This window comes from Neolamprologus multifasciatus, chromosome 15 (assembly GCF_963576455.1).
Source record: "Neolamprologus multifasciatus chromosome 15, fNeoMul1.2, whole genome shotgun sequence".
Taxonomy (NCBI): domain Eukaryota; kingdom Metazoa; phylum Chordata; class Actinopteri; order Cichliformes; family Cichlidae; genus Neolamprologus; species Neolamprologus multifasciatus.
Window position 1 is genome coordinate 1225001 of NC_140453.1, and position 13762 is coordinate 1238762.

Below are 13762 nucleotides of genomic sequence, written 5' to 3' on the forward strand. Positions count from 1 at the left end.
GTGTGTGTGTGTATCCTACTTCAGATGGCGTCTCACAGATACTCTGATAATATCTGTGAGTGGAGGAGTTGGAAAAGGGAGAGAGGGAAGGTGCGTCCCCTCCCTCTGCTTCTCTCCTCAGGAGGTGACACACTTGCACATCAAAGCTGAAATGTAGCTTATTAGTTGGCAGAGTGAGGCCGGTGGTACAGTTCAAATGCTCTTGCTCGCTGTCAATTACACTTTTGGAGACAGATACGTATTTAATCTAGGAGAAAGATGATTCATCAAAGCAAACAAAGCACCTCACATTCGCCCTCCTCTCCCTCTCAGATGTAGAAGTGAGCCGGAGCTCCTCGATTAAGCCAAATGTCATCACACCCACGTCTAATCTTAACGTAACTCCGGATGAATCCGACAGTCTCACGCCGCTCCACGTGAACCTGGTTTTAATGATGAGATATGGCAAAGCCAAGGTTACTGAAAGTTTGAATGTGACCGACACGACGGGCAGGAAAACACAAACGTATCTACGGCTAAACCGAGTTTATTACCCGGAGCACAAAAGGTAATATGTTCCAGATCCCTGGTAATAGATGTCGTTTCAACAGTTTCAACAAAAGCTGTGACCTTCTGGGTTGCCTGCTTTTTACGTACTCCAACTCTGGCCTGACCGGCAGGAATTGCTTTCCAGATTTTGGCCTCGGTTCCCTCAGCTCGGATTGATCTCCAGCTCTCCTCCTCAGCCACACATTTGTGCTCGTAACGCTCATCCAAAATTAAAATTTGGACTGTAGAGCAGAGGCAGGGCTGCGCAGAGGTGAAATGAGATGACAAAGCAGGAAATACCACAGGAGGAACACGAGCTAATCAAAGCACATCGCCAGAAAAAATATTCTTATTAAAGTTTTGAAACTTTTATATCAGTGACAGAATAGAAAAGCGACTGCGTGTAATGGGAAACGCAGAGCTTTCCCCCCCACCTGTAAAGCTCCCCTCAGCTGTCAAATGCTTTTTAGCATCTTTCAGCTAATTATTTTGGTTTCGACGCTCACAGCTTTGTTGTTTGTCTTCACTCTCGCCGCTTTACTCGTCAGGTTTTTAGCTCCACGAATAAAGAAACAACAAAAACTAGCCTGATAGTAAACAGCAGACAATCAATAATCACCCAACATAGTGCAGCATTTAGCAGCTTAATACTTAAAGACCCAAAGGAATATGGAGCCGAAAGGAAAGAGAAAATAGTTTTGGCCGTAAACATGATTCAGAATAAATTTTAATGCTCCTTATGCTGCTGGATGTGTAATTAGGCGACAGTTTCAGATTGTTTGAAACTGCACCAGAGTGGCTAAAGACATCAGCTAATGGAAGTGTAAATGTGCCCGTGATCAAACAATCCCTTTCAGGAATAGAAGAAAGTAAGCTATTACATTTAAGCTGAGCACATTAAAGAAATTGCAGTTTAACGCGGCATTAATGGATTTTTGGTCATTTGGGTGCAGATGTACTCCACAACATGATGAAAACACTGCACACAAAACAACTGTGGAGTGAATTGTTGAGCTGTATTGATCATAAATTAAAGTAAAAAGCTTTCTTAGAGCAATCGAAGCGCTTGCTTTTAGCCACCAGGCTGCTTAGCATTTGTTTAAAAAACTGATAAAAATGTTTTTGAACAGTATATTCCATAGATTCCTTTTCAAAATAAGAGCATGTTTTATTTAGAAAAATTCCCTAAAAACACTGCTGAGATGAATCAATCCTCTAAAATACTGTAGACTATAAACGGTTCACAGTTACTGTTCAGTCTCCCTTTAGCTCTGTTTTGGTCTCCACCAGAATAGAGCTGCGATGGTCGAGGCTCAGGAAGTAGAGCAGGTGAGTTAACCATAACCTCCCCCAGCCGACAAGTCAAAGTATCACTGGGTGAGAAAATGAACCTCGAGTTGATGCCTCTAAAAACTCTTTGGCCTAGAACAAAAGCATGTGACTGAGTCTTGTAGTAGTTTAACATATGGACTTATGGACTTATAAGTGCCATTTTTACCAACCCTCACAGGAAATGCGTGGCTCCATAGCATGCTCCCCTGTGCTGAGCAGCTAGCCTGACCTCAGAGACTACGAGAGAGAGCTGAGAGGAACGAAACAGCTGCATGGGAACCCTCGGCCAAAGAGCTCTCCTTCACATCAAACACAATTATCGATTGACTGATAATATAAGAAATATTGTTTGGTTCAGTATTAAGTTTCATCCACATTTGGCTTTAACATTCAGCTGCACTGGTTGCCACTTGGATGAACCTGCTCAGTCTTCCCCTCAAAGTTATTTTAGAGTGATTTTCTTCTTTCAGTCTGGAGTCGAGAGCCAAAATCTCCCACAGCGACTGCATCCCTTCATATGCATTCCCACACATGCTGAGAGCTCCGACTGCATATCAAGTTTACGTGGAGATGAGAAGGTAGCACACGGAGACTCGCACTTCACCGCTGTAATATTTTGAGTGAAAGCAGAAGTGAAGGACGGCCACAGCGTGTTTTACCACGTTTGAGTTTCAGGTGGCAGAACGCTGTCCTAATATGAATGACATCAACACTACTGTGAAGATGAATACAAAACAAAATCTATTCTGCATTTGGACACGACGGACTAAATCATTGCAATGAAGGACACCGTGCAGCTCTAAATGAGCATTTAAGTGCAGTAACAGTCATCACGTTGTGGTGACGGCGGTTAAAAACAAACATTATGCAGCAGCGTTTCCTGGGACGGATTGTGCAAGAGCCTGTTCGCCCATAAATCTGTGGAACATGCAAACAATAATTACAAAAGAAATAGTTTAGTTTGGATAACACTGTGTTATAGTAGCAAAAACATGGAAAGCAATGCAGACCGTAACACGGATGCTTTGTTCAGCTGCACTTTAATCATACAAAGCCCGGTCTCCACAGCTCTGTGCACCTCTGGGGGCTTATTATTGGGCTTTTTGAGGACTGGAAAGCTGCACAACTGCTGTTTCTCCTAGATTTTAAATTACAATATCTGTAAATGACAGAAAATATTAAATGTACTTTTAGATTTTAAGGTGCCAGTGTTTATTTAGGCTCAGTGAAAAAGCATCTAATGTATTCAATCTTGTGCATCAGCAGCACAGGTTAGCACCACCTGCGGCTTTAGCGCCCTGCTTTCCTCCAAAGCCCAAAGACGTGCACGGTAGGTTAACTGGTGTTTCAAAGTTTGCCTTAGGTCCAGATGTGAGGTCAATGAAGCTTCAAGCTGCCTGTGAGACTAGAATAGTGCTATTATACATCTGCCAGTTCTTTCTCCACGTGTATGACCAAATACTGTAATCAATCATGGGATGCTGGATTCGCCTCTAACCAAACAACTGCTTTAGACTCAGTTAAACATAAACTTGCGATAATGAGTGTACAGTGTGAGCATGTGTAAGTTTATAGTTGTTGCCGTATGTTCAACCTTAGCAGTGTGTCTCTGTACATGCATCCTGCACGTCTGCGTTTGCCCAGCGATGCGGCCCAGTTTGCAGAGACGATCCGAACAACCGGGAGACGAATGAGCCGCGAAGTCCCGGCGCTGACAACCACCTACAGGCTCCAGAGAGGCTCCGTGCATGATTGCCACTGGCAGTTACAGTGCTCCCTTTGATGAAAAACCTCGGTCACCTGACAACGCCTTGCAGCTCCGCTCCTTTCTTGTTTCCTGTCCTGATTCAAGCAAGGAAGCAGGTGTAGTTCGAACACACATGCAGGCTTTTGTAGAGCTGGATTGTTTTGGAAAAGCTGGATGTATTTTTTTTGTGAAGTGGTAAAACATGAATTAAAGATGAGGCTGGAGTTTTGCTATCACATTGTGGTTCTGGCACTGAATAACAAAAAGCTGGATCTTCAGACGCCGTTCACATCGCATCCCACTGCATTTTACATCAGCTCAGCTTCTTTTTATGCCATGTTTATATTGTCCAACACACCGACAACTCTTCGTGGATAAATAGAACAACGGGCCCAATCTATACCATGAAAAGCAAACTTAACACCAGTCACCGGTGCTCCTGCTGTTGTCATAGCAACCGTGACCAGCAACTCGCCAATCTGCTCCACAGAAGGAGAGAAAGACCAAAAACAAGCAGCCATAAGTAACATCAGCTGGATAATTAAAGGTAAGAAAAAGACGCTCACACGCAGGTCTTCCTGTTTCTGTTTTATATCTGCACACTGTGGGATCTTCACAGCTAAAAAGCACAACCAGAGAGTCATTCTCACTATAATGCATCATCAGAGGACACATGTGGGAGAATATTTCACGGATAATTGAGCCGGTGTGATGCTGGGCAGTGTCATCGTCGGGGGAGAGATAGGGGAAGGACTCCGGAGGAGAACAATCAGAGAGGCTTAACAAGCTCTCGCTGGCTTCTCACATCAGCGTAATTAAACCAAGTTGGTGGAACAGGCAGTCCTTCTGAACCGCTCAGGAAACGACAAGAGCTGCACGTGTATTTTTAGAGGGCAGCACTCGGGAGTTTCGTTTTACAGTTTTTGGGGCGTTTTCAAATTTTAATAAAAGTTTTCAGGGTCAGTATGAAACCAACACTCAAAACATACATGTTATATTTATATTTTGTTTAAATTACAGGCAGACTCGCCCTATATTCTGTTTTTCACCTGTCCAACAAATAAACAGTCATGACTAATCACGCTGTTGGGTGAAAATAGAGGATTAGAAACCGCGTCCAAGGAAAAACAGTTTGCAAAACCTCATTCGATTCAATTCAATTCAATTCAATTTTATTTATATAGCGCCAAATCACAACAAATGTCGCCTCAAGGCGCTTCATAGATACAGAGAAAAGCCCAACAATCATATGACCCCCTATGAGCAGCACTTTGGCGACAGTAGGAAGGAAAAACTCCCTTTTAACAGGAAGAAACCTCCAGCAGAACCAGGCTCAGGGAGGGGCGGGGCCATCTGCTGCGACCGGTTGGGGTGAGAGAAGGAAGACAGGATAAAAGACATGCTGTGGAAGAGAGACAGAGATTAATAACAGATATGATTCAATACAGAGAGGTCTGTTAATACATAGTGAGTGAGAAAGGTGACTGGAAAGGAAAAACTCAATGCATCATGGGAATCCCCCGGCAGCCTACATCTATTGCAGCATAACTAAGGGAGGATTCAGGGTCACCTGGTCCAGCCCTAACTATATGCTTTAGCAAAAAGGAAAGTTTGAAGCCTAATCTTAAAAGTAGAGATAGTGTCTGTCTCCTGAATCCAAACTGGAAGCTGGTTCCACAGAAGAGGGGCCTGAAAACTGAAGGCTCTCCCTCCCATTCTACTTTTAAATACTCTAGGATTCATCATATTTTACCATTTTCTGTCATCTGCCGATACCTCTGAGCAGAGATGTAGCCGTGACCTACTGTGGGTCCAAGAGAGGTGGAGTTATTTCACAATGAGATGAAGAAAAAGAGTAAAGTGGTTTGTTTCTCATCAATTTTAATAGCTTGTGGACATTGGAGCTGCAAAACCAAAGGAATCCCCGAAGGGTGCAGTAAGCAAGCCCAAACAAACACAGAGGCACAAATGCAAAGTGAGTGAGCCACACAGAGGGAGGCGGTGATAATAAAACCACGCATGCATCTACAACATGGGAGTATTTATAACTTGCTTGTCAGCCTCCAGTTAATTCAGTCTCAGTACTACATGCCACTGACTTTGCTCCAAAGAGTTATTTCACAGTACACAGCTGTCAAGCCGGATTTTCCTATTGATAAATCATCTTTAAAAGAAGTCACAGTGAAACATTTTGATAGAGGTGGTTTTTACCTCCCACCCCAAGTGTGTTTCTGTCTAACATTTAAGAGTTTCTAAACAAGAGATTTCCCTGATGACATCAGTACCTGTGCTGTCATAGCAAACTCTTATGATTGGCTGATGTACATGTCAAGGTCAAGATGGCAAATAATATCATCTTTACTGTGACTTAGTCAGTGCTGGGGAGTAACGGAATACATGAACCGCCGTTACGTATTTAAAATACAAAATATGAGTAACTGTATTCCGTTACAGTTACCGTTTAAAAAGGTGGTATTTAGAATACAGTTACTTTGTTGAAATAAATGGATTACACGGCGGTACTTCCCTGTTTCATATTGTGGCGGGTCAGGACTGTTTGGGTTTTGTTTGACAGCTACGTTCTGTTGTTCCAGGCGGCAGCGTTACGGTTGCCATGGTTACAGGGTGCCGCTCTCTCTGCGTGTTTCCTGGGTGAGAGAGCGCCTGTTGTTGTTGTTGTGCTAAGCTAACAGGCAGAATGCTACAGGTATAGCTCTAAAGAATGTAGCATCATGGGCAGTGTAGTCCGTGCTGCAGGGAGAATGGACTGCCATACACGTTATGTGTCTGTGAGCGAGGGAGGGAGAAAAAGGAAAAGTACGAGCTGTCATCGAGCAGAAACGGGAGCTGGAAGCATGTAAATATAATAATAACCACTGCAGCCAAGAAGAGAGCCTGACGAGCCCAGTTGTAAGTAAGCTATTAAGACTCGACTGTACACCGTGTTCGTGTTTTCCTCCAAAAACAATAAGTTCCGTTGGAGCAGCCTTTCAACGCCTCTCTCTGTCTCTGCTAGCAAAGTTGACCCAGACAACAAAGTAAAGCTATTTTTCGGCTACGAGCCGACACAGAACCCACCGTATTAGCCAGAGGTCCCTTTACTACGGTTCGGAGCCGCGGACCTTCAGTAACAGTAATAAATCACAGCAATAGTACATTCATGTAGTTGTAAACAGCATGATAATATATTAAGTAATCCAAAGTATTCAGAATACGTTACTCTCATTGAGTAACGTAACGGAATACGTTACAGAATACATTTTGGGGCATGTAATCTGTAATCTGTAATGGAATACATTTTAAAAGTAACCTTCCCAACACTGGACTTAGTATCCCAATATATCAGTTTTCTTAAATGTATCCAGTTCAGGGTCAAATGGGGGAGAGAGATTCAGGCCTGATTTTGTAAAGCACGTAATGATCCACCCTAGTGAGCTACTTAGTTTGTGTTACAGTCACACTACAGACAACTGTGAATGGAGACAATGGCTTAACCAAAATTACTGCAACTGTACAATAGACTTCTTAATCTTGTTGCCTTTAACCCTCTGCTTGTGTGCACCCCCACCCATGGATGCTTTGAAGGTCAGGATCAGGTTGGTGACAAAAAGCATCCCAGCTGCTGCAGGACGGCAGAGACAGTCGGTCGGGAACGCCGCTTTTATATATTTGAATTAAAGTCCTCAGAGACGCCCCTGAAGAGCACGGGCCGTACTAAAACTTTGATGTTTTACGATGTTTTTAATGACAACATGCTGACGTCAGCTTTTTGTGGCATCAGTGTGACATCGTAGGACATCTTATTGAAAAAATAAAAAGTTGTGCAGCTCTCTGTCCCTTTTTATCGCCTTTCATAAGACACACTACTCTATACAGTTTCTTTAACTTTCTTCAATGTCAGCTATAACGTTGGTCACTAACAGTGAAGCTCAAGGTCAAATGTAGAGTCACCCTACGTACAGTCACCATCACACAAAAACAGGAAAGTCATGACACCAGCTGAAATCTGTCAGTAATTAGAAAACAATCTTCACACTTAGAGCAAATTAATATCAGCTGGTTCAGTCCCAACTGATCGCTTATAACAAGGTGTCTCATTACGAAGGTGTCATGCAAGAAACATCTCCTGATGAGTAAAACCACTGAGCTCTTCACAACCTTTCTGATGTAAAACATACTGATGGCACCGAAGAACTGCTGAAGGATCCAGTGAGCACTGAGGTTCATTTCACCACAAACAGGCTCCAGACTAGATTTCAGACAGAAATGAATTATCAGAGGAGTTGTCTAAGAGCTGAGGAGCACTTGTGGAGAGCTACAGAAGGACCTGGAATCACCAGGTACGATTGTTTCAAAGAAAACAATAAGTAATGCTCTCAGCCACCATGGCCTGTATGCACACTCCCCACTCAACACTCCACTGTGGCAGAAAAAGCACATTGAAGGGCGTTTAAAGTTTGCTAAACAATATTTAGTGAAGCCTGTGAAATACACCGAGAATATAGACCCAAATGCAACTCTGTGGATGCCATATTAATCACCAGGTTTGGAGGTCGAAGGCTCTGCATATGAGCCCAAAACACCAACGGTGAAGCTGCGGGTGGAACATCATGAGGTGGAGCTGTTTTTCAGCACACGGCATGGACACGCTTCATATATTTGAATGAAGAATGGATGGAAAAATGTACGGAGACATGCTTGATAAAAAATCTGCTGCCATCTACCAGGTGGATGAAACGAGGGTGGACGTTTCAACAAGACAATAATGATCCTGAATACACAGCCCAGGAGAAAGAAAATAAAGCTGCTCAAATGGCTCAGCCAGTCACCTGCCCACCTCTATTGATTATTAAAAAACTTAAAAATAAGTTTTATCAATGAGTAAATACGTCCTCAGGGACATCATTTGGAAGAAGCAGCAGTTTTTAAACAGATATCCCAACCAATATTCCCATAAACTAAAATCCTCTTACCGGGCATTGCTTCATTTGGAATGACTGGATCTTGACAGCTTGCACAGCTTCATCCAGAAGCTTCTCCTTTTTATCCTGGGGTGCCTGCTGTGTTGCTGGCTGTGATAGGAAGATGGGAATACAGTTTTTATTCCATGTTTGATCTCGTAGTCTTTTCTTCATGGAACCGAAGTTAGATTTCTCCAATGGTCTGAAAAGCCAAGAAAAGAGACAGAAAGAAATATCAGCGTGAGGGGAGTTCGAAAACATCACATTTCCTGCTTCTTTTCATGTCTAAATAAAAAATGGATTGATTCGGATTTGCATAAGCTTTATGATTTTGCTTACGCAAAACCTCGCCACAAAATTTAACGTAAATAACTCATTAGGTGGATGTTTCTACTAATAATGCCCTTTATCGTCCGAGTCTCAACAACGTTTCCGTGACCACAACAGATGCAAAAATCAGATCTGTGAGTCTGGCTGAAGAAAATATGAACCCCTGTAGCTCCACCAAATCGACCAAAGCTAACCAGCGACAAACTGAAATCAGAGCGATTTGGGTGTTTATGTTGGGCCTGTACACTCTCATACTGTCATCGATACGTGTTAAAAGCAATAGATAGGTGTCCTGTTTGAATAGTCGGAGTCATGCCACAGCATTCAGACATTAAAATGGTCATGGTCTGGAGTCTTTTTGTTGTCTTATATGACTTCATGGTGTTTTTATGTTCTTGTCTTTCATGGTTCTAGTTTCCTCAGTTACTCTTTGGTACTGTGGTGAGGTTTTGTCATCGTGCCAACCGTGTGCTCCTTGTGTTACGTCTAGTGTCCTAGGCGCTACGTTCATGTATTTCCTGATTTACTTTGGCTGTGTCCTGTGCCAGTGCAGTCTGTTTTGCTTCCTTCCGGTCTCGTCTCGTCTGATTAGTCTCAGCGGTGTTCCCTGCCGTTTCCTCGATAGTGTGTGCTTTCCTTGATTCCTCGTCGGATCGTCTGTGTATCATCCCCGGTGTTCCTCTTCAGCTCTGGTTCCAGGTTTCAGCTCGTTCAGCCACCAATAAAGGCTCGTTTTCTGTTATACCATCCACATTGTCTGCGTTTAGGCCCACTTCTCTATAACTCCACGCAGCCGTGACAAAAACTATGACACAGCAAAGTGGAAGACTACGCTAACAAAGGCTAAACCCTGTAGTTTAACCTTTTACATGATGTTTACTGCAGCATTTATTTGCACAGATAGTACAGAATATAGGAGAATGATGAGAATGTTTCAAAGACAAACAGAAACGTTTCTACTCGCTCTGTAACTTCACTCAGTCAGCTGCTAGCTAGCTGAGTTAGCTGCTGTTGGATGCTAAGCTAGGCCAAAGGACCATTCACACCAGTGACTCCACGCATCTTCCGGCGGGACAAAAACTATGACACAGCAAAGTGGAAGACTACGCTAACAAAGGGTAAACCGTATAGTTTAACCTTTTACATGATGTTTTCTGCAGCATTTATTCGCACAGATAGTACAGAATATAGGAGAAAGATGAGAAAAAGACAAACAGAAACGTTTCTACTCGCTCTGTAACTTCACTCAGTCGGCTGCTAGCTAGCTGAGTTAGCTGCTGTTGGATGCTAAGCTAGGCCAAAGGACCATTCACACCAGTGACTCCACGCATCTTCTGGCGTGACAAAAACTATGACACAGCAAAGTGGAAGACTACGCTAACAAAGGCTAAACCCTGTAGTTTCACCTTTTACATGATGTTTACTGCAGCATTTATTCGCACAGATAGTACAGAATATAGGAGAATGATGAGAATGTTTCAAAGACAAACAGAAACGTTTCTACTCGCTCTGTAACTTCACTCAGTCGGCTGCTAGCTAGCTGAGTTAGCTGCTGTTTGATGCTAAGCTAGGCCAAAGGACCATTCACACCAGTGACTCCACGCATCTGCCGCCGTGACAAAAACTATGACACAGCAAAGTGGAAGTGTTAGGATGCCTGGGTCGTTGACCCAGGGCTTTTGAGTTTATTATATTATTTATAATTTCTAGTCTTTGGGTTTTCATTAGAGTCATGTCTTATGGTTTGTCTCTGTGTAATCCTTGGTTGCTGTCTCCCCTGTCTGCTATATCCCCGTGTCCAGTCAGTGTCTGTGTCTGCCCTGGTTCCACGTCTCTGTTCCCTCTGTTGTAGTGCCTGCATGTGAGTCTGTGTCTTTTGTTCAGTCTGTGTTATGTGTTTCCTGTTTTACTTTGAAGGTCTCTGTCTTATCTCAGTGTGTTCAGTTTACGCTTCCTTGTCTCGTCAGTTCTGATTTGCCCCAGCTGTGTTTCCCTCCTGTTGTCCATTCCCTGATTGCTCCCTCTATGTATTTAAGCCCTGTGTTTCAGTTTGTCATTGTCGCAATCTACCGTTTATTTAGCTGTGTGTTTTTCTCAGTCCTCTGGTGTAAGTCTATTTTGTTATTTTCAGTTATGTTACATTTGAGTTTAAAATTAAAACTGTTTTGAGTTACTTTCTGTCTCCGGAGTCTGCACTTTGGGTCCTTCTCCTGCCTGCACGCAGCCATCACATAACAGGAAGACTACGCTAACAAAGGCTAAACCCTGTAGTTTCACCTATTTGTCTCAGAAATCGTTTACATGATGTTTACTGCAGCATTTATTCGCACAGATTGTCATGGAACGGACATATTATAGTTGTTTAAGAAGTGTTACTACCACCTAGTGGTAACTAAGCAGAATGTCTTTTTTGTAGAGGAAGTGGTCTACAGGAAGTAGTGTGCTCTTCTGCTGCTGCAGTGACAGCATTTGTAATCTCTGCAATCCTGGTGTTAAAGTCCACAATATCGGCTTCATCTGTAAGTTCCTATACATTTAATGTGTATTAGTAAGTTTTGACACTGTTTTGAGTTAAATCATATGGAGGCAGGTAGATGCTTATATTTTTTCAGCAGATGCTTCATCTCTGGTCGTGTTTTTCACTAGAGCAATGTTATTCTCCCAGTGTAATGGAACATGTCTTCATTGTGTATTTTGTATTCCTTTTCTTTGTACAGTTTTACAAAAAAGAGAGAGAGAGAATTTATTTTCATCATTAAATCCTGCCAAACACAACAAGCAGCCTGTTTCTTGGAGGATGAAGTGCTGGGAATAAAGATTGTTAAGCTAGCTGTATAGCTGAAATTACGTTGCCTGCAACAAACTTTAGTGAGGACAGCATACAGATAGTACAGAATATAGGAGAATGATGAGAAAAAGACAAACAGAAACGTTTCTACTCGCTCTGTAACTTCACTCAGTCGGCTGCTAGCTAGCTGAGTTAGCTGCTGTTGGATGCTAAGCTAGGCCAAAGGACCATTCACACCAGTGACGTTGGAAAAGTGACACATTGGAGATGAGTTGTGGTCACTGGGAAGGGCTGACTTGGTATCAACGTGCTGGCAGTCCATCTTTATTTATAAATTAGATGGCTATATCAGTTTGGGGACCTGGCCCATCACCATACAAACCACACACACACTCACACACAGCATTTACAATAGTGGGATAACTATGTCAACTTTTTTCCAGTTTGAGGTTTGCATGTTTCGAAGACTTAACAGACTCTTACGTGATACTGTGTTCTTTGCACAGTTTCTAAGGTTAATCTGCATCCGTGAGAAAATCTGACCTCATTGGTCTGGTTTGACATTTTCTGTCAAGACTGAAAACAAACAGTTCTTTAAAAAGTGACTATTTATTTATATGGACTTCCTTAAAAGTACAGTATCAGCCTACACAAATGTTCGATGTGTGACAGCGAGAACAATAAAAATGATTGCAACTATTGTCGGCCTTTAAAATGAGAAGCACATGGTGTTTGAGAAAGCTGAAAGATTGACAATGAAATCAAAAGCAAACAAGAAAATAAATATGAATCTCCGACCGAAACACATCAGATGACTGATTGTGGATAAAGAAGACAAAGCCAATAATTCAGTCTTTGAATAAATGAGAATAACAATCATCACAAAGCATAAATTATGAAAGTCTTGATTTACTTTGTGTATTCCTCGGGGAAGGACGAGAGTTTACGAAATCTCAAGTTTTACTTGATTATAGGAGCATTCAGAGGAGCACGTTGTTTTTCTTTGTTTCTGCAGGGCTGCAGTGTGTGAAACCTTACATCCCGGGAGTCGGACTGCAGAATCAGACCGATGAGTGAGAAGACGAGAAATGCTGATGTTTTTAAGCGGGGATAATATCTCCGAGCTTTGGGAGGGAATCAGCGCCAATCCCCCGATTTGCACACAAGGATTTGTTTCCACTGGATGCCTCGTACACTTACTTGCCTCGGGATGTGATTCTTAAAAGGAATTTCTAACATGTAGATTTTTAGTTGGCTGCAGCAGGCGCTATTCCCTGTTGTGAGAAACCATACTACACTGGTCCTTTAGTTTGTCTCCAATGTCTTCTTGGACCAGATTTCTTATTTCCTATAGCCTCGAGGCCCAGAGAGAACTGGCTGACATGTGAAGAGTCAACAAGCTGAGAAAAAGTTGGCCTGGCTGAAATCTTCATGGTATTCATCTATCAACAGTCAGTTGAATTTCTGTACCTCTTTGTTTCCCCTGTGAGTGATTTTCACAGACAATAGTTGTGCCTGGCGGGTGCATAATAAATGACAGGTTGATTACACCCATTCAAAGCGCCCCAGTTTCCCACAACTCTTAATGAAAGGCCGCGGGGTTTAACCTCGAACTTTTAAGAAAATAATAGAGAACAACTGCACCCATCACGGGGTCAATGGTGAGCTCAGTGTTTTATATTTCTTAGTCACTTAGTGCTGCCTATTGTAATTAAGGTTTGCTCAGCAACCAAAAGTAGTCACAATACAAATGGTACCAGAAAGATGGGGTTGCATTTATTAAAGGCGGAAGTGCTTACATGCAATCCTGAGAATCACAGAAACACGTATTTTCTTCAGAAAACTGTGTGAACCAGAAACCGTGTTAAATACAGAAACAGGAAATGAAGACAAAACCTCCACCGAAGGCGCATAAAGAAATCCAGACAGGCACCGAGTCAGGATTCAACAAATCCTCCAGAAAATAGTTGGACTCGAGTCGGCTGCCATCAGCATCGTCCCACTGAAATCAAAGAACAGCTATTTTGCTGTAACATTTACCTCCGAGGTTGGACGTCGGCGCTACTCTCAGAAACA

At 42.6% G+C, this 13762-nt stretch overlaps 1 long non-coding RNA gene across 1 annotated transcript in view; it reads right to left on the bottom strand.

Moving 5' to 3' along the window:
• The window catches only part of LOC146501264 (uncharacterized), a 24196-nt gene extending 13658 nt beyond the window's left edge, over window positions 1-10538 (bottom strand). Inside the window, exon 1 of the long non-coding RNA XR_014869568.1 lies at window positions 8581-10538. This is a non-coding gene — a long non-coding RNA (uncharacterized LOC146501264). The remainder of the gene's footprint in view (window positions 1-8580) is intronic.
• Window positions 10539-13762: the final 3224 nt, after the last annotated feature.